This window comes from Lepidothrix coronata, unplaced genomic scaffold (assembly GCF_001604755.1).
Source record: "Lepidothrix coronata isolate B3197 unplaced genomic scaffold, Lepidothrix_coronata-1.0 Scaffold202, whole genome shotgun sequence".
In the NCBI taxonomy this organism is placed as follows: Eukaryota; Metazoa; Chordata; class Aves; order Passeriformes; family Pipridae; genus Lepidothrix; species Lepidothrix coronata.
Genome location: NW_016690382.1, coordinates 1,200,265 through 1,222,271, shown reverse-complemented (window position 1 = coordinate 1,222,271; position 22,007 = coordinate 1,200,265). Strand labels below are relative to the sequence as shown.

The window sequence follows — 22,007 nt, the reverse complement described above, 5'->3', positions numbered from 1 at the left end:
CCTTCTTGTGGTCCTTGTGCTCTTGTCTTACCAAAATAGATTTCTTTTGAAGTGCGATTCTCCTCCTTTGGCTTTAGTCATCACTTTATAAGCTGTAATGAAACAAGTAAACTAAAAACCAACCAAAATTCTGCTAATTACCAGCTGAAAACCTTCATTATGGCTGCACAAGAGTCTCCAAACACAACTCAGGTGCCCCAGATAGCAAGAGGTAAAGCTGCTTTCACAGCAGAAGTCATATGGCATGTGCAGAGACCATGCAATATCTGCTGCTAGTGACTGCTTAATACCAGGCAAAAACAGCCAACGTCCTCCACCAAGGTTTGTGGGACCAGTATTATCTCATATTATCTCCTCAGCAGCAGGAAGCTTTAGTTCAAAAAAAAAAAAAAAAAAAAAAAAAAAAAAAGGCAAAAGCAAAGATCCTTAAGAATTGTTATGACTGGAGAGGCCATGAGAAGTTAATGAAACATCCTACTGGATCATAAACCCACAAAATCCCTACCATAAACATTGGCTTGTCCACAGGGTTAGCCTCAGGCAGAAGCTAATGGAGAAGACCTCTAATTGTGGAGTGGAAATGTGAAAGTAATACTGATTGTCAAAGATGCCCTGGGAACACTGCCCAAGACACTTAAGAACCACCTCGGTGACTTTTTCATTAGTCTCCAGAGTTTCCAAAAGTCTAGACTTACTATCTTGGAAATGTCAGTATCAGACAAATTTATGGTGAGAAGCAAAGTTCATGAGATAATGGGGGTGGGGAAAAGAGGATGTTGGGGGAGAGAGGAAGAGAGAAAGAGTGAGAAGAGAGAGAGATAGTAAGTCTAGACTTTATTTTTAATATGTCTTCCATTTCATGACTTCATCTTGACTTCTAAGGATCTGGTTGATCTTGAGCTCATGAGCAAATAAATCCATTTCGTAGACAATGGCATCAGCTCATTTGACTATGACACAATTTAATAAAAACAACAAGCCTTGGTTTTATCCAATTAGACAAGCTAATGGCCAGGGATTCATTGTGATGCAGGTACAGCTAATGCCTAACTCAAAAAAAGTATCAATTCAAAGTTGCAGAGAAAGGCTGTAAGAGAGGGTCACATGTAAATGAATGAATGATGCTAAACTAAGAGAATTTCCTTACGTGTGTCCTTCAGTCAAAGCTGGGACTAAAAGTAATGTAGATGACAGTCCTGCCCAAGGCTCCTTCCCTTCTTAGCATTCATCAGTCCTTAATTCACGGTTGTGCTGAACCTCAGTTGTACTGTACATATTGGTTCCTATGCAGCCTGAAAGCAATTAATGCTTAATAAATTTGCCTGTCACCTGATGAACAGGCAGACCAGAATGAGCTTCCAACCTGCCTGGTCAAACAAAGGAGAAAGACAAACTTGAAAACATTAAAGGGCTTAAAAATCCCCTTTGATTGTCATTAATTGATTTGCATCTGGTAAAGGCATCAGAGAGAGTAATGTGACAAAACTAAAAGGTTAAGATGTTTGCAGAACAAGAATAATCCTTATGATATAGACAGGAAATATTTAACTCAGAATAAAGCTTAATGAGGGCAAAATAAAGCCTAGGCATGTGGAAGTGCTCCTCTTTGAGGATATTCTTTATACCAATTACTCTTCAAAGGTATTGCATTAATGTTTTGGCAAAAGATTACAATTAAATCAGATGAATAGTTTCCAATGTTTTTGAATCTAATGTGCTCAAAAATGTTCTTTTGCTCATATTATGAATCTGTCATCCTTGTATTTTATTTTGGTAATTTGTATAGATACTGATTTCAATTATGTCAAGAATTTAAAAACAACATTTCAGCCTATTAATCTAGTTTATAACATGATAAATAATTAATTGGCTTTCATTATTGTTTTTTTGTTTACCAAGAATATCATGTGGGGCGAAAAATTGCCAATAAGTTTCTACTTATTTCCTATTTCTTTCAAAGAGACTTATTTTCCTATTTTTATTATTAAAATTTTCTCCTTAAAGATTACCCATTGTCTTGAACCTTACAGTCTTTCTAAACAATTCTTTTGCCTTGATGTGCTTCTGATATTAGCACAGTATCTGTGGAAACAAGTGGCAGTTTTGGGCAGTTGGGAGATAATGGATGTTTATTCAAAAACGAGAAGAAAATTGTGCCATAGGAGAGATTCATGGGAAAGAACCGTGGACAGGAGGAATATTCATCATTCTGTGTTTTCAGACAGGACTAGTTTTTTAAATATCCCTGTCAGAAGAGTTGGAAGAGGACAACTTTTGTGTAAGGACGCTAAGCAAGGGACAGCCTGGGCTGGGAGAGAACAGCCTCAGGCAACAGGTGCTGAATGAAGGATCCCTGACAGTTTAGGTCAGGAGGACACTTGTTCCTTCCAGATTATCAAGATTTGCAAATGAAGTAACGGCCACAAATAAGTACATTGAACAGGGTTTTTTTGGTTAAAGAAAAAAAAAGACATTTAAGTTAAGAATAGGTCACCCTTGTGTTTAACCTTCTGTTCTCAAAACACATAAGTGAACTGATAGGACCTTCTTACTAATCTAAGTATTTTGTTTTCTAGAGATTAATATTCATTACCTAACCAGTATAATTAGAAAATACCAATATGAAAGATATGTTACTGACAGTTCAGAACCTTGCTAGACTTGGCCTCCCTTACCTAGATCCCAGTTACTTTGAATTGCAGTTCTCAGCTCTGTATGTGATTACTCTTGCACTACTTAATGTACTACTTTAACATTTTTCCTTAGTCCATATCTATTTCCACTGCTGTGTTCTTCAGCAACAACTCCTCATTTTGATATATATTGTAATTGTTTATAGTTTATTTTTGCTAAAATGAAGGATGACAGAATCACCTTAATGATGACAGAATATACACTCCCAGAATATACAAAGAATCTAGAGGTAAATTCATATACACAATCAGGACTCTATTCCTCTCATATAATGGCTTTTTGTGCCATTATCCCAGCAATTACAACAAAAATAAAATAGATATAAGATGTCAACTACCAAAATAAAAGAAAAATTTCGTACCTCTCCTTAGTATAAGTGTATTAAATTAGGAGAACAAGATGGACTTGAGTGGAAACAAGGTACCTTTTCTACTGAAATACTGACATAAATCTGACTCCCCATAAGTGCTTTGCTCAGAATTAGTGTCAGGAGCCAATACCATAATGCTCCTACTCCCTTTTTCCATCACACTTTTCAGCACTGAGGAACCATCGCTCATCCCTGGGCTTTGAAGTGCATCCTCAGCCAGAGATCTGCATCCCACCACACAGCCTTAAGTAAATTTGTGCCATTCCCCCTAACTACTACAGTATGTTGGGATGCTTTTCCCAGGCAGCTGAATGATCACCTGTGTTACCAGCACTAGTAAAGTTAGTTTTCGGAGTCACAAAAATGTGACTGGAGGCAACATTGTGCAGCAAGGTGCCTAAACTTGCTGCCTGCAGTTATGGAGCATTCCAGTCTGCACGTGGAGCTTTCAGCAACCAGCAGGCAGCCCCTTATTGAGATACAGGCCTAACAGAATCAACAAGAGTAAAAAATGACATCACAGAATGCCTTTTATAACGCGGCTAATTTGTCGCAGGCTACAAAGTCTGTAGCCATGTAAAAAAGGCAAAACCATACACTGCATATGCTACTAACAACTCTTGTATAAAACATAACAGTATAATAGGAAAACAGATATTCTAATTATTAATAGCTGTAGACATTTCAAACACTAAGGTCTTCCAGTAAAATTGCTGCAAATTTAGAAGAAATGGTATTAAACCATGTCCTCAATGCCTGTTGCTACTCTTCATCCTTTTTGCTACATAGTCTTTTGGACATTGCTGTAGTTCTTTGGTTTTACCTAAGGCAGAGTAGCCTGCATTCCTGTTTAATCACTTGTGGCCCGATGTGCCTAACATTGTTTCCTGGGATCTGGAGGGACCAGAAACAGCAGCTCTGTAGGTCACAGGTTAAACTTTCTGTGATACATGCATACATTTCAAGCATTAATCCTGATTTTGATTTTCAGGATATTCAAGAACTTCGAGGCTCAGCTGAAAGAAGTGTATTGTCCTATTATAGAAAAGGGGGGACAGGAGGGGGAAGTGTATAGAAAACAGTTTTCTGAAAGGCAGCCTCTCTTCTGCCAGAATAATTTCAAAATACTAGTTGAATTGCAAGCACAATTTCTGTTCCTTGCACCTTTAAGTGGACTTGACTGTGGATTCAAAAAAATGTACCTGTTTATTCTCTGAGGGAAAACTATTTAGAATAAGTATATGCTCACAATTACAGTAGTGCTTAGAAAGCTCAGTTATGAAAGGATTTGGGTTGTTTGGGGTTTTTTTTTTGTATATAAGTTGCAGAGTAATCTAATGAATTGTACTGAAAATGTACGATTTTTGCATTCACATCACATTGCCCCGTCTCTGCGCACAAAGTCTCATAAATGTAACCAAGACAGATCAAGTTTCACTGAGAAAATTAGCCTAAGAAAAAAAAGCAGAATTCCCTTCCACTGCCACCCTGCTTCCCCCATACACTCCCAAGAGCAAGACAGAGGAAATGTCAGCTGTACAGAGAAGAAAGAAATTTGGTCCAAAGTTGAGATTTCATGCTACATGCTACACGTATTTAGAAAGAGAGCTTTACATGTGCTGGTATTTATCAACAAAAACATGGCTGTATTTAAATTCACAGAAATCGTGAAACATACTGCCTTTACTTTTCACTTCTCTAGATTTTGTTTTCATGTGCAGAAGAATGAAGATTACCTGTCAAAATAAAATGCTGTAAGAATGAAACATACAGCATGTACTGTGGGAAAGTACTTGGTTTCCTTACAGATGCAGCAGCTGGTGTGCATGGCTGAAAAGTGCTTATTTTAATCAGCTGGAAAAATAAAAGAGTTTATGGCACATTTCAAGTGAAGACATCTTGAATTTTTCACATGCTTAGTATTCAGTATTTCTTTTAATATTCATAAGTCTTCACTGAAAATTAGCACTTTTTATACTAGAAAAGGTTAATTTTTAACTTTCTTTCCCATTCAATGTAATAAAGGAAGGAAGTCAAGATGTTTCTTAAATGCAGCTTCAACTATCCACACATTCCACATTAAGCTGCAATGCTTAATGTAATATCTGTACAGGACTGGTAAACATTTTAAACAATGGATTATGTAGCCTAAGGGACAAAACTACAGCATTCAGAAGGTGGTATAATAGGTTTGAAGGATGACTGTGCATTTGAGAGGAGGCAGAAAAACCAAAAGCAAGGAAATTTGTACCACAATTGCCAGAAAATAATGTAGTCACTATGTGAGCACACCCTCTGGCATTCTCTTCTGTCAGGACAGGAGAGAAGTCTACAGTACTGTCATGGTCCACAGGCTACAAATGTTCCCAATGTAGCTTTGTATTCAAAGCTTTTGACAAAAAAGGTCAAAAGCTGTGGTTCACTGAAAGTCTGGGGGCAATAATTCTGTGTTTTAATGACATAAATGACAATAGTTTTTCAACAATAGAAAGAACAGAGAGAGAAGAGAGACAGCAGAAATGGAAAATAAAATTAGTCTTATTTCATTTCCTTTCTACATTACTAGTTGGAATAAAACATAAAATATTGTTCCAAATTCCCTCAGGTGCTTGAACTCACTCTTCAAAATGAAAAGCGTTAATTACCTGCAGCAGTTGCGTTCATCGAATGGAACAAGATTTCATTTAGCCTGTCTAACCTCCTCGTAGCTGTTACGTGATGTTTATTTGGGCAGTGAAGGGATGGCATGCATTTACTATCAAAAGACTCAATCCCAAATATGCAAAAAAAAAAAATTCCTCAAGAATCAAAGGAAATCAGATCATTAACACAATACTTGCACTTACGCTTAAAATTCTGTTGCTAAATACTGGCCCAGATATCAAAAAATCCTACAACTACTGCACATGAGACTGCAAACTGCATACAGCACTTCCAGGAGTGATGTAAAAAATCAGTGTCTAGGAAAGATAAAATGTTTCCTACATGATATTAACATTATCATTTAGGATGAGCCAAAAAAATATCCTTTGGCAGGTTGAACTAAACTGCTTGGGAAACTGGGATCAAAATATTTACTACATGCAGATGTTATGAACTTACAAACCAAAAAGAAAAACTTCTAATCCTTCCCCCTACACTTATTCTACTGTTTCCCTACCATTCCTACCATTTCATGATGTGCTTGTGATTTTTCACAGGACCTCAAAAGGTTCAGCTCAGCCAGGGAACCAATGGAATAACCTTCTGCTCTCTTGTTCTCCATAATCTCTTTTATCCCCCAGAACACGCCTTCCACCACCGACCATGCGTGTCGTCTGCGTGATCCTTTTCTCCTTCAGTGACACCAGCAGCCCGAGTACCACAACTTTGTCTCCAGTATGATCCCTAAGAGCTAAATTCTGTGGTCCCAATGCAGATTTTTTTTCTCTTCCTGCTTTCATAACGAAGCCAATAAAAATGGAGGGTCTGCTCATAAAATCAGTTCCACACATACTTGTCTTATGGAGGTGAATAATCCTGCTGATTTCAAAAGAATGACAAATGTGCATGAAGTTCAACATAAGTGTAACTGATTGCAGGCTCGTGGCCTGGATGCTGATCCCAGGATTTGGCTCCAGCAGCACAACCTTATGCAGCTTGTGCTGATAAGTCTTATTTTAATATTAGTAAAGGGGATATGGCACAGAACGTGTCTGTTAAAAGGTTTAAAATACATGTGTATTTTATTTAAGTAACGTTGAATTTCTGGGCAACCTCCCTAAATTCCTTCAGTTTGCTGAACAATTAGAATCAGCTTTGGCATTCTTGTGTAATGACGCAGCGGAGAATTAAATGACAGACCATATGTATATGAAACGTATGTAAATTAATACAAACATGCAGTAAAGTTAGACATATTATAAAAGAAAACATGCAAAAGTATATGCTGTTTTGTGCACACAAGGTTCAACACTGTGGTAAAAATCCTGCTGTGCTTGTCTATGAATTCATTCTAATTTGCCTCATCTATAGAACAGACAAATGTTTAAAACTTTTTAAAACCCACTTTTTCAAAGAAAGTGCACATCTGTTCACCAAGTCTGACCTGAATTTGCACACTGTATTGCATCCTTCAAAACATTTTTTCGGAACAAATTTTGATTTTTCAACAAAAATGTTCCTAATTATCCCCATATAAAGATAATTTTATACACTATATGATACTGAAGCCCAAACTAGTAACAGATACAGAAAGGAAGCAGACCTCTCTTATCTGTGAGCCCAGGCACTTTTCTACAAGGGTTTGAAAGCCACACAGAGGCACTTGTGCATGCAGTCAGGGGCAGTGCTTAGATACAACATTTTAGTCATGGTGTTACCCACATAGAACCCTTCACTTACAGAATGTCACAAGTATTTTAACACCCACAGCAAGATGTCACACTGCTTACAAAGCAATCTCTCAGAAGTACAGGCAAACCAGATGATTAGCTTTCCATCATTTCGCTGGTGTTATTTTCCTGACATTCACGTGGGACACTTGACCCGGGGGCTGGTGTGATCCCAGGAGGAACAGCGGGACACACAGACCTGCCTCACACCAAGGGGGTCCTGGCAAGGGGAAGCAAAACTTGCATTTTCCTGCTGCTGCTGCTCCATGGGCAAAAGCCAGCTGCAGCAACTGTCCAGCTTTTCCTGAAGGCAACAGCCTGAGAAAACCCTACACTTGCAGCAATGCTGATAATGCTCAGAAGGAGAGAGGAGAGACAGACTGTCACTAGTACAGCTGGGCCAGGGCACAGGGCAGGGACGGGTCCAGCTGTGCAGGGACCAGCAGAGATGCAGCCCAAGTGTGACAGCTCAGAGCAGGCACCACCTGAGCTCCCAAATTCCAGCCCAGGGTCAGGAGTGCAGGAGCTCTGCTCCCCTTGCAGCCCTGCTCCCCTGGAGTCCACGATTTGCAAGTCACATCAGAGTTTCTGAAACTGGCACAATACCATTTTTTGTATGGGGGACTGGTTTTGGAAACAAGAATGAAACTATTGTGTTTGGAACTGCATAGCTTAGTTGTTGGTTATCTTTTTACAGAAATAATAAAAGCTTTGCCTTCATGCACGGTGAATTTTGAAACACATCAGTAATTTAGCATAGAACTGGAAAAAAAATTAGGAAGTTAACCTGCACTCTGAGAGAAACCACTAATCTGGAAGAAGAAAAGAGCACAGCAGATTTTGGAAACATTTTCCAAAATACTTCAGGCCAAAATTTCCGCAGGGTTTCTGAACCATGATCATAGCATTTATGCATGTATGATGACTTATTACAGATTTCCATCAAGCCTAAGGCATTTAGTTTCTTAATTTGTTACATATCATAACAAGGAGAAAGTGAAAATAGTTTGTAATGACCACCAAAGAAGAAGATTTGTAAAATATAGACCACATTGATCCATGACAATAAGGGACAAGCAATTATCTCTCAGAATGATGTGCTCAAAAACCCTCTCCAAAAGCAGCACTGATTTATCATTAAAGAACAGAAATGTTACAATAAAAGCCCACCTCTAGTCATCCATCTGCCTATACCTCAATTAGGAAAAGAACTAACCTGTATGGTCCACAATCTAGATATAAACATCTGCTAAAATAAATTTTAGAGAATACTTCTACAGTAATTTACTACTGTTGTTACCATGTTACAATTAATTGCTAGTTATCTTTGCAACAGGATAAAGTGCTAACAAACCCCCACAAAAACCCAAAACCAAACCAAACCAAAAAATCCCATAACCAAAAACCAGATATTAACACTGGTTGAACCTACCAGAAAAAGGAATCATCCTTATTGGGGAAAATTAATCATCACTGTGGACAATCTTAAGTAAGGAACATTTCCAATGGCTTTTGGTTAACTAATGTAATCTCAAATTAATTCGTATTTGCTCTTTGCATACCACGAACTGGTCCAGACTCTCATTTGCTACTGCAATTTCCAACTGGTCTCAAAATCAGAACAGGCTTCTTGAATTTATGAGTGTCTGTTAGGAAGCTGGACAGCTTCCAGGACACAAGATATGAATGTGACCCTCTGATCTGCAGGCAGCAGTTCAATACTTCTCAAGGAAAGAGTTTTTGGAGTGTTCAGTAGGAACTGAATCTTGCATATACTGAACACAGCCCTCTCTGCCCCCCAAACGCTCCCCAAAACAGCACAGTTTGCATCCATTCGTTCACAGTTGTACAGGAACTGGGAAATGTAGCTGACATCTGAAAATTATCTGGTAATAATGCATAGAATATCTAATAATGGACCTGGTTCTTGTTTCAGAGCTTTTTATATCCATTCAAATGAAAGTTGAATTGTAGAGCCAAAAGAAAAGATATCACACTCATATCCAAACCATAATACTAAGAATTCAGTGGTTTTTCCAACAATGATTTAGTAGGTCATGTACCCAGCAGCAATTTTTCTACAAAAAAAAACTTGTTTCTGTGTGCTAAGTGGATTGGTGACAATAAAAGTAAAACTGGTCACAGATTTTGCTGTAAAACTATTCAGTTTACCAAAAAGGTAGGGAAAACTACCGATTTTTCTTTTTGAAAGTATTTTCCTAACAAAGTACTAAACCAAAATATAGTTCTTTTTGACTTTTATAAAAAAAAAAAGCCAAGTGGATTTTAAGCATGGAGCTTTATTCCTTAGCCAGATGCTACAGATATACCGATGATCATTGAAGAAAAAAATCCACTAATGGCAGATCCCTCTATCACAGATGTATGTCACTGTAGATTTATCAGTTTAATTATGGCATCCCAGAATGCCTAGGCAGCTGTTTTTGTTATTAACTATGTATCCTGTGGTAGTGCTAAGTTAAAAGCTTTCAGAAGAATGCCATGTAGCTCTTTGCTCACTGTTCAGCAGCTCCATCTCCAGAGCAGAGCAGAGCTGTTGCTGTATTTGACAGGGCACACATGACTGAGCTTTGATATTTATGCTGTGCACTTTTACCCAGAAAGAAAGAATGCAACTCCTGTACCAGTTAATTTCCTGTATTCTGTAATTTAGATATTCTCTTAATGCTTAGTTTCATACTATAATATTAATCATTACTAATTGATTTATGACGAACTAAAAAAATTAGCTTCTTAGCTTCAAGAAACTTTGGATTTGCCACTAGGTATTTCCAGATCTTTTGTTTTCAAACTGAGGATATGGAGCAGAAATACAGACTATAAATTGAAAACAGATAATAAGTGCTTTTCTTGTGAATGACACAAAAGCAGGGAAGGATTTAGATGGCTTTGTGATTGGCATTGTTTCAGTGCTTCAATAATTCATTCCTTGTTTCATATACATTTAAGATGCCAAATATTTTTTAGAGGCTGATTATGCACAATATTTTTAACTGTATATGCCTAAGTTATGTTGTGAATGGATTTAATAATTCAGTAAGTGTAACCAAGTAATTTTGCAACCTCAGCCAATGTCAATTACTATACTCTGTATTACTCCCAAACCTTAAAATACACATAAGCTAAATGGAAACTCAACATTAAATACAAATAAATGCATTTCATACATGGATATTCTATATCAAACACCTTTATAAATATTAAGTAACAATTATACATCAAGTTTTTCATTGCTGATAGATTCTAATTAATTGATGATCCAGACTCTAGAGAGCCCTTTAAAGCTCCATTCATATTTCTTTATTAAAAGATTTGCAATCTCTGGATCCTCGTTACAGGCTTATATTAAACCTTATGTACAATGGAGGATAACGTCATATAAAATAAACCCCCTTTGGGGTATTATTGAGATCCATTTTTTATTACCTACTGCTATTTAAGATACACAAGTTAAATGGCTTAGGTCTGACTGACCAAACATTTCTGCACATTCTGTATTGAATAAATACTCATTACTGAAAATTTTGCTTAAAATGACACAGTACCAAACAGTTACTCAAATAGAAGGAATTTTTGTGTTCTCACAAACTGGTAGACCTACAGCACATGCAAATATTTAGAGTATGTAAATCCTCCTACCACTATCACCAGTCTACTTACCAATGTGTCAGCCTTTCCTAGTCTCTTCATAAACTGAATTTACTAGAAGTATAACAACAGTACATAGAAAATGACTCCATGACTTTGCTTTTAAAGAACCTGAGTGTTCCAGAGTAATAATATCTGGAAGAAGAGCAGATAGTATCTTTCACTAGTACCTCATTTCATACTCTTAGACACTATTACCAAATTCAAATTGTAGCTACCATTTAAACCTTGATTTTATAGTCAGGTCATGAGGAGTATAATATTGTCTGGAAGATACAAGGCTTCAGTGATCAGAGAGATTCCTATATGGGGGTATACGTATAAAATGGACTCTATAAGTTCTCTATAGGAATACTCAGTCTCTCAATACTCAGGAGAGGTGCTGAAGTTCTGAATAAATAACAGAAAGCAAAACCAGAAAAATAGAGACATATAGATAAATAAAAAAAGTAAATAAATACAGTCAACACCAGGGGAAAAAAATTAAATCCTAGGAAATTTGAATATCTTACAAAAATCACTACAGGGCAAGTTCTGGATTAGACATCTAGACACCACGATTCAATAAAACAACAGTTGTCAAACTGGTAGCAGACACATCAGCTATTTCCTGTTCACTGCTGTCCATTATGGGAATAAGTTTACCAGATTACTAAATCTGTGTGAAAAATGCTCTAAATAAGGAATTCTAGTGGAGATCTTTCCCTCCCTCCCCCCCCCAGGCCCAATCCCCCCCACTTTGTTATTTACATTAAAATAAGGCCCAGAGGCTGTAAACAGGATTGGAACCCAGAAACAAGTTTTGACAGATCTTTGCACAGTAGTGCCTAAGCTTGCTTAATAAAATGAACATGTCTGTATACACACACACAAATACAAACACACAAATACAAATCACCCTTGCTTACTACACACACAAACATACAAACCTTATTTACATATTCAAACCCACGATTTTACAATTTTAGGGTCATAAATACTATATATATATTTGCATCATATACAATGAAATGATCTCTTGGTCCATAGGTGGGCTGAGTAGACACTTCTTTTATATGAAAAGCAACCTAACACATAATCATTTGAGACCTGCTATTTTTGTAGGCAAACTCCATAGTAGTCACAGAAATAGATGTCATATACATTTTAGTATTAATCATTTTCCTCACACTTTTCGACTTTATAAATTCATAATATATAAAGAAAAAAACAAGTTATACTTATTTGTTCATTATCTGATCAGTATTTTGAACATGGGATAAAGTAGATATATTTTTCTTATACTTTCTCATTTCTGAGCTACTGTAGCAAATAATTGATCAAGACTAGGGTAAAAATCCTTTAAGTAGGATTTTTCCTTATACTTCATGTTCAAAGACATGAAGACGTGGTTTCACAGCAGCTCTGTTAACTAGGCAAGTAGGAATGCTCTTCATCTCTGTCCAGAATTACAGAGTATTATGTTATGCTGTGGCTATCAAATCCATGGATATTCTTAGCCTGGACACACAACTCACTCCGCAGATCACTTTGCACCTTGTGACAATTTAAGTTTTATATCTATGTCTGCAATCTGAAGGGGAGGGAAGGCAGAAAGATAAATCTGTAATACATCTTAGTTACATATGAGACCTCTGTTAATTAGGTCTTCCTCGATCATCATTCTTTAATTGGTATTTTTCCAATATCAGGAAGAGTCGCCTAATGTTTAGGTTTCTGCTGCTGCATCAAAAAGCCCCTGATAATGCACAGCCCTATGCCAGTAGGGCAGCATATATTGAAAACAGAATTATTTCTTGTTTTAAAAACAAAGACTAAGCAATGAAGCATTTACAGTGTCAGAAGTGAAAAAAAAAAATGGGGGAAGAAAAGAAGCGGAAAAAGTGTTACAAGCTGTTTCTGAATAGATAAATGCTCCCCAGCCAAATGGAAGACAGAAAAATAAAAGAGGACTGTGCCACTGGGAAGACTGAGAGCCCAAATGCTCTGAAACACGGCGAAGAAAGCAACAAAAGGGACAGCAGAGAAGCATTTTTCTCCATCTATCTGTAATTTTCACACATGTCACAAGTAAATGGCACATGTTTAAGAAATTCCTCAGTGCAGCCTATGAGGCCACAGTTATAAGAGCCCATACCATGGAATCAACTACACTGCCAGCAGAGAACAGACCTGGAGACAGAATGCATAACTACTGGAGATACCAAGGAAATTCAGAGCTCGACGTAATGCTGTGTATGACATACCAGAAATGCATTCGAGAGGCCAGATTTGGTAGAGAGGGCCTGGGAGCTTTTTCTTTCAGTGGAGTTGAGGAGGACATGGATGTGTAGTGCTGTGTTGTGCCTTGCCACCAGCGATGAGAAAAATCTGGGTAAGACACCAACTGTTGTGATTCCACAGGTTCCTGGACAGAATATTCTAAGATATTAAAAAATACCTGCACACATTCTTTTTCTGTTTTAAGATGTATACTGTAAGATTTTCAGAGTTACAATACACCTCAAGCTTCCATAAGCTTTCTGTAGGGTTTTTGTTTTGGGGTGTCTTGGCTGTACAAGGATTAAGAAAATAAATGTAAAACACCTTAAGATCTGTTTCCTCCTTTCTGTCTCTGGTTCTTTTCAAAGTTGTTTTTTTTCTAATCTCAGAATATTTGCCTCATGTTCCTTTTCCACCCTGAAGAACCATATCTACTGGAAGAGCTTGCCTGCTAATATTCTAGATTATTTTTAAAAAAAAAACAACCTACAGAATTCAAAACAATATGGTTCAACTAGGTACTAATACATTTATTCATGCATTCCTTCATTCTTTTCAAGCAAAATCTGATTTGGCCCTACATCTTATACATCTTCTAGATAAAGAGGGCATTATTAAAAAAAAAAAAAAGGTTCATGTTCAGGCATAAGCCAAATGCAGCTTGGTGAATGTGACAACAGTTCTTATCTACACATAAGTAAATCAAGGCTGTATTTGCTCCATACAGTTTTAAGGGGTTTCTGACATTATGAGTTAAATTGCTTCTGTTAAATGTTCAGGTAAGACAAGAAACATTCTCCCTTTAATTCTATTTTATGCTGAATGACATTAACTTACTGACTTTGATGGCTGTACCTCTGTTATTTAAGATAAATATTTTAGATATTCATACTCAGAACGTTTTCTAAATAAATTTATCTAGCACTACACTTTTATTCAACAAAAACAAAAGTATCAGTGATTAGAAGCTCATGAAGTAGCCAACAGAACCATTTGTCTGAAAATCTACACATCTTTAATAGAGAAAGAAAGAATGAGGGCAGGAAGGAACATTTTCTGGTTATCTAGAAATGGATATATTTAAACTCAAGGGTTGTTTAATAGGTTCTCAGGCTTTGATTTATTTCAAATTGAAGGGATTCTGTCCCACATCAAAGATGTCTGTTAAAGAAAAAAATAAAGATTTCTGTCTTACAAATTAAAAAAACACACCCAACCTTTGGCTGAACACATAATTTTCAATTTAGGAGCAGGTGACAGTAAGATATCTCCCAAGGGCAGGGTATTTAGACTTTTATGGAACTAAAGAACCCTGTTCTGATGAAAGCCGGACATTCCTCAGTGCTGGGATCTAATGAAAACATCAGTTTTACTAAATTTTGAGACTGTCAATTTAAGAGTTTTACAAGAACCATTGAACATTTATCATCACTTTCTGCAAGTTATTTTTAGAGAGGAGAAATAGTTACATAAAGCAAACAATCCTTGCATATAGTAAAAAAAAAAAAATGCACAAATTTCTTAAGATGCATGCACATTTAAGAATGATGCCTCTCTGCAATAACCTGTCAGCTATAATGAGTTCCCATAAACAGGAAATGGTATTATAAAAGCAGGAACAGATTATTATCATCTCTGATGACAGAAACTACATAATTTCTTTTTCCTGATTATGCTCAGTGCAAAGTCCATCAGGTCGAGCACTTTCACAGACCAAATAACAGGAAATTGTAAGGTCAGAAGAGAACAGTGAAAGTTCCTGTAACACAACTGTTACAGAAGCTTTGTGCCACTGGAGATCAGTAGGAAAAGGCAGAAGAGGCAGGAGCAAATGATGTAACCTGGGAAAGTCAGCTTTTAAGTCTGGAAAAAAAGAGCTTGAAGACCCTGCAGGTTACTAATGAGGAAAGAAGAGAAAAGGGGCTGGAGATAGGCTTGTAAATATATCAAATGAACCTGAAAGCCTGGAAGGAATATTGCAGCTGGAAAAGGCTGTAAAGAGAAAGGAGATCACAGCAGAAATACTACATAGGAGGATGAAGAACCACTAGAGGCTCTAAGAAAGGAGACATTGAAATGCTGGATGCAAAATATTAAAAGAGTAAATCTGGGAAAAGGTGCTTCCTTGAAGTAGGAAGCCAAAGTTGAATTTGATGCAAGTGTTGAGATATTAGCAACTGGAATATTGCAACATTTGTCATTTTAGATAATTTCTATTCATGGCATGAGGGACATTTTCTTTGACGGTTGACAGAAGACAAGCTCTAGGTGTTCAAGAAGAAAGCTGAAAAACAAACTAGGGGAGATACCATGGTTCAGAATTTCTTGGATGTCAAGAATGTAGAAATTATGAAACTGATATTCTTGTTTGTCCTATAATGCCTAGAACAGGAAGCTTCTATACTTTAGAACTAGGCCTTACAAATCTTATAGGTTCTAAATGGCATGAAAATTAGTTAAAACAGACAGATCAGTTTTAGGAACATATGCTAACTTTTAAATATGCCTTTAACTGCCTATACAAACCATTGCTATAAGAGAAATTGCCCTCGTCTGTTTGGCAAAACACCGTTTCCAGAAGTGAAGTTTGCTCTTGTTGAAACACAATTAAATATTTGTGTTCAGATGATGAATTCACTTGCTTGTTCTAAACATTCATTATTTTGGATTCTGCATCTATAAGAAAAACAAATTTGCACAAAGGTTTATCACTGTACCATTTCATTAGTGCACAGAAAACTGAAACTGTTGCAAATGTGCAACTGCGCCTTGTGCAACAAAAGCCTATTTATAAATTATGACTCTGTACACAATATGCCTTGGGGATTGTTCCTGTTCTAATCAAATACTTTTGCAAATTTGTTGCCAAGAACTGATAAAGTATTTACCTGTAATAGTTAGGTGAAAAAATGATACCATCAGGTAAAATATATTTTCACGTATACTTTGGATGTTTTATTCACTCACCAGCCAGCTTCTAAAGGTTCCACGAAAAATTAAATCACATAGCTTAAATATTTGCCTGCAAATAACACTGGTTAAATAACTCTGCAACATCTGGTTTCCTTTTCTGTTTGCTATTTGAGCGCTTTCTCTGAGTATAATTAATCCTTATAAAATGGGAATAAAGCAAGTTATTGTCTTCTGGAAACTGATGAAGTACATTACAACTACAGACAAAGGGACTGTACTTTATTCTGCACAGCAGAGTTAAGATGCCCACAAAGAGAAAAAAAAAATGTTTATGTTCATATGAAAATGGTACTTGGAGCTCAGAGGCCTAGATTCACTTAACAAATTTACTAAATTGAAGTACTTAGAGTAACCACATAGCTGAGGAGGAGAATTTCAGACAGACAGTTTGAAGAGTTGGAAAATAAAAGCACAGAGAGACATGACAGGACAGTTTCTGTCTGTCTTGATTTTCCAGGGCTCTGGGCCAACACAGACTGAATTTGTGGGCCAGTACAGATAATCAAAGTGGGGAAAAAGAACCAATGTGTGAATGGTGCTTCTATGGGAGCTGTGGCAACATACACAAGTATTTGCATGCTCATGACAGTATTGATCTAAGACCAAAAAAAGGTTTTGTCCTCCCTGTATCCATCAGTCTGCACAGTAGAACAAAGCCACACTCCTCAGAAATCATCTTTGAATTGAGGATTCATTACTATAACACTTCAACCACCAGAGCTTGAAAGGGTAGCTCCAAACCAAGCTGTTTAAAAAACTCTACACCAAAAAAAGTCTTTATTATGCTAATTACAGAAGGCAAAACTAACATATCCCAATCTTTCTTTTAGAAATCAATAAAACTTTTGCCATTGATTTCCATGAGCATACGTTTAACATAAAAAGGTCAACAACAGCCACTGAATCTTGTGAAAAATACTGTTCTACTCTCCTGTTTCTGTCACCTAAAAAAAGAGAAGCAATACTAAATTGAGCTACATTTAGTCTGTACCACTGGTCCAGTTCAGGTACTTGGTCTACACCTAAAAATAAATTAAAATAAAGGGAGCATTTTTTTCTTTAAATCAGTTCTGTGACCTCATCAAAATCAACAAAGGAGATTCATTCTGATCAGTGAATTAAATGTATCTATAATGCATAATAAAATATCTACTTTCCATTTCTGTTTTGAGGTTTGATCTGATTTTGCCTTGTAAGTGCAAAGTGTTATATTTATAACTTTCTTTGTTCATAGAAGACACCTTTTATAATCAAAGCTTATTTTACATTTTAACAAGGTATTACCCAGAAAAGGTTTCAGACTTTACTGAAGAGGCTGGTCCAATCCCTCAGCTACCTATACAAGCTACACCTTGAACCACAGACTCCAAAACATAACCAAGAGCTTGTCTTTTCTCAAGAAAGCCTAAGCAGGACTGTGCCTTAGGATGCAACCTTCAGTATCCCTCAGCATTTTAAAGTGTACAATATATATGAGGGATACACATAGGAGTCACACAGTCATAACATTGTAAAGCACAAATGTCCACTATCCATCGTATTCAGTTTAATAAAACTTTATTTTTACAACCCTCTTAAGAGTAGGATCTAGGTCTGCTGCATACCTAGACATGGATTGAACTTTGCTCGCATGGATCAAATTAAAACCATGAATTTGCATTACCAGTTTGGCCAAAATTAATTAAGTACTCTAGGTATGCCACATTACACAGTTTCCAAAAATCGGTTTGCTGAAGGAAATCTTCCCGGTGAAAATATCAGTTGTGTATTTTTCAATATGCTTCAAATTTCTGCATTTTTCTGCATCAATTTGTTATGGAACTATCTTTCATATTATCCCTGCTTTTATTTTGTTTGGTGTTTGTTTTTAAAGCAGAGTCATAAATGTATTTCCATTTCATGCTATTCCCTGTTAGGAATAAAATGACGGTACTTCCAAGAAAGAAAATTACCAGGGAATCTGTTCTGCATTTGTAGGCAGGAGTGAGGCACTTTGAATGGAGAAGAAGAATTAAATTAGCCCCAGATATAGGGGCTGAATACTAGCCATGTGTTTTTGAAGTGAGTATCTGCAAACCCTTTCCTATAGATCCTTTATAGTCTGAACTTTATAACAATATAGGTATAATCTGGTAAAAAGTTTGCTGCCCTACAGCAAGCACCAAACACTTTTTTTTTTCTCTCTTCCAAAGGGACCACTGATCTTTGAATAAAATATTCTTACCTTCCCCCACAGCCACCAGTTTAGAATGAAAGCATATTCCATGTTTAAGATTCTATATTTACTTAGTTTAAATATTTATGGGTGAGATGTATATACAGTATTGAATAAAACAGAAACCAGATTCATTCCTTAATGAGTGGGAAAGACTAGACTTCGTATGGGGCAAAAAGTACTGTTAGAAATTGTCACTACTTCTTTCAAGTCAGCAGCCACAAGAAATGTTGTCTTCTCAACTACTGTACAGAATAACAAAACCAAAAGGAAGTGTTATTAGTTTTTCTTCTACATTATCAGATTTTTATGACAAAGGTTAGAATGTTCAAAAATGTGTTTAAATTTATTCAGCTGTTCTCATAGTTTCATGTTTCACTGGGCTGCTACACTGCATTATGTTCCCATATGACTGGATTAAAGCTATCTAACAGGCTGGTGAAGTTATTAGTCCAGCAACTGAATATTGTTCAGAGCCTTCTTCAGCAAGTATTGACAAGCTGCAAAAGTCATATTGAATTTAGCTGGGGTTTTTTTGTTTGTTTGGGGGTTTTTGTAGGCTTTTTTTTAAAAAAAAAAAACAGGCCATCAATGGCATTTAACAGATCAGCACTCCTAAAGACTGCTCTTCATCCAAAGACACTGATATATTAAAAATGGTGTTTACCCCAGTTGTAGGGAGATTGGACAGCCCAAGGGAGAGGTAATGGGATACAGAGACTTTAACCTTTAGGTCATCAATTTAAATTCAGCTCAAGTTGATCATGACCAACATTCCCACGTGATGAATGTTTGTTAGCCTGTGTAAAGGAATAGACACAATAAATATTGGTGGACACATTACCAAGGTAACTGATCCCTTTTGGTAATCCCAGAAGAATACCTACACTCTGACAGGCCATGAAACAATCCTGATTCCTCTAGTTTCATGGAATCCATCACTGACTGCATACTACAAAACAATGTCTCAACCACTGTCAAATTACTTTCCAAAGGTTTGGGAATATTTTTTTCAGTAAGTGGACATTTCAACTAGAAGCATCTTCCACAGTGATCACCACTGAGTTCAGCTTGTCATAATAAAGTGTAGTGTGCAAAAACACAGAGAGAAGACTATATTGAAAAATGCCATTGTATTCATTGCTGTTATATCCCCAGTTCTACTTCTGGGCAGGTTTGGTTGAACTGTTAAAAGTATGGATATAGGAAAAACAGAAAAACCTGAGACAGCTGACAGGAATAACCAGAGGCATGGAAAGACAGTTCTATATGGAGTCTGAGATTGAGGTTTGGTTTAGAGTCCAGATTAACAAATGTTGCCTGGTATGAATATATAAAATAATGATTATTACAGGCATTTCTTCAGAGCCTGGGGGTTACAAATAAAGCTAAGCACAAAGGTTCTTTCCTAGCCTATAAGAATTCTGAAGATTTCAGAAAGGTCTTGTTAGTATTAGGACAAATCCTTTCACAATTTTCACAAAAGCAGAGATACCCAACCTATTACAGACAATAGTCCAGTGGTAAAGACAGTTGCCTTGGATGCATTAGATATTCAGCTGGATTTAAGTCTCTATTCAGCTGGATTCAGAAAAGGAAATTGAACCAAAGTCGCATGTCTTAAAGGATAATGCCCTAACTATTAGGCTCTGGGTATTGTAATGCAGATTTCTCTCACGGTTTCTTGTTGAGCAGTTCCATTTCCAATAAATTAGTTATTTGCTATTTGAAATTAAAGTTTTCTAAAGGAAATTTCTGTAAACTACCCTTGACGTGAGAGAGGTTTGATAAAGCAACCGTTTCTATCGAAAACACTGCCAACTTGAAAATTTCTCTATTACCTTCAGTATTTCCAAGAGCAAATATAAAAAAATTCAGACACTTGTAAACAAGCTTTTTTCTTTCCGGCAATACTAAAGAGGAGACAGTAAGGCTATGCCATGCAATCTTTTCCTGTTCAAGATACCAAATGATTTGAGGCTGGGGAATCATTGCTACTAATCATCCATCAATCAACCTCTTCTATAAAAAAATAACAAAATATATAATAAAATTTAAAATGTTTTCATTTAAAATTGATTGAGGGAAAACACAACAGCATTCATACTTTTTCTTTTTTTTTTTTCCCTAACTGACAATGAAGTTGACAATTTTTATAGCTGAGAGGATAAGGCCTTTAACTAACATATGAGTCATATTTACTGTGATTTACTTTTACCCTTCCAATCTGTAATCTTGAAAATATGCTGTTCCCAAATGAAATAGCAATTTTCATGTGATTTGAACTACAAGTCTGCTATTGCTGGGCTCATGTTTGACTATTATCTGACTCCATTAAGATTCCTATTGATCACAACTTTTAATTACTGTAACTACCTCATGCAGGCCTTCCCAAATTACACTGATTCAAATCTGCTAGAATCATGTAATATAGTTTATCCATACTTTTACAAAATTTATTCATTTTTGGAGACCTTTACTCACCTCCCAAGTTTACCACTCTATCAAGTCATAGTTTTCTGTGGAAATGTTTGTTTTCTCCACTGTCCTACTCAATTTTTCCATTCTGGTTTTCATTCAGTATTCTCTATCCTTCTCTGCCATTACGTGGGTTATTACAGTGGTTTTTTTTAGTTATTTAGCCCAAATTCATCACACTGGTATCTAAGGACCTGCTTTAACATATTAACAAACACTTTAAAGCAATTAATTCAACACGGTGCTAAGAAGTTCCCTACACGAGTAGGTGCCCATGCACACAAAATCATTAATATGACGTTGATTTAAAATCTTTATCAACTTAACTTCTGTTCACTGTGGAAGGAGAGATAATGTTAAATTGTGCAAATGGTAGCCCTTCTAAAGCCAGATTATGAGACAGGGAATGTGCACGGAAACACAAATGCTGCCAAATGAACTGCACCTAAAACTAGGACACATTGCATCCTTCTGAGTGCTATCCTACTGTATATAAACCTTCATTGCAATGACACTAAAGAGGCAGAAAAAGACTTGTCTTTAAAAACCAGCAGCCTGTCACAAATATAAGTTTCTATTCCCACCTCCATCACTCCAATTCACCATATTACAAAGCAGCAATAGTTGACATTTGGATACCAAACTAGGTGATACATCTACTGCCAGAAAAGCAACGTGTAATGAAGCACATTATTCCTCCAGTGTTTTAAACAGGTCGAAACAATAATAAAAGAATTGCCAAGGAAATCCACTGTTCTATTTTTATGCTGTCTGTAGCTCTTCAGGCTAAAAATAATTCACAGATGTCATTTTGAAAATTAGCATTTGTATTAAAAAGAAAACCAGACTCATCCTAGTTGATCTCAGACATTGGCTTACTCACCAGAATATTCCACTGAGGCAGATAAATGCATTTGCATGAATAAGGACCTGCACTGCAGGACTTCATAAAAAACACACATGTGGCAAAAAA

The 22,007-nt window shown here is 36.5% G+C and overlaps 1 protein-coding gene across 1 annotated transcript in view; it reads right to left on the bottom strand.

The window, feature by feature from the left end:
- ERC2 (ELKS/RAB6-interacting/CAST family member 2) overlaps positions 1-22,007 on the bottom strand; it is a 436,730-nt gene that overhangs the window by 34,874 nt on the left and 379,849 nt on the right. The gene's annotated exons all lie outside the window — the stretch shown is intronic.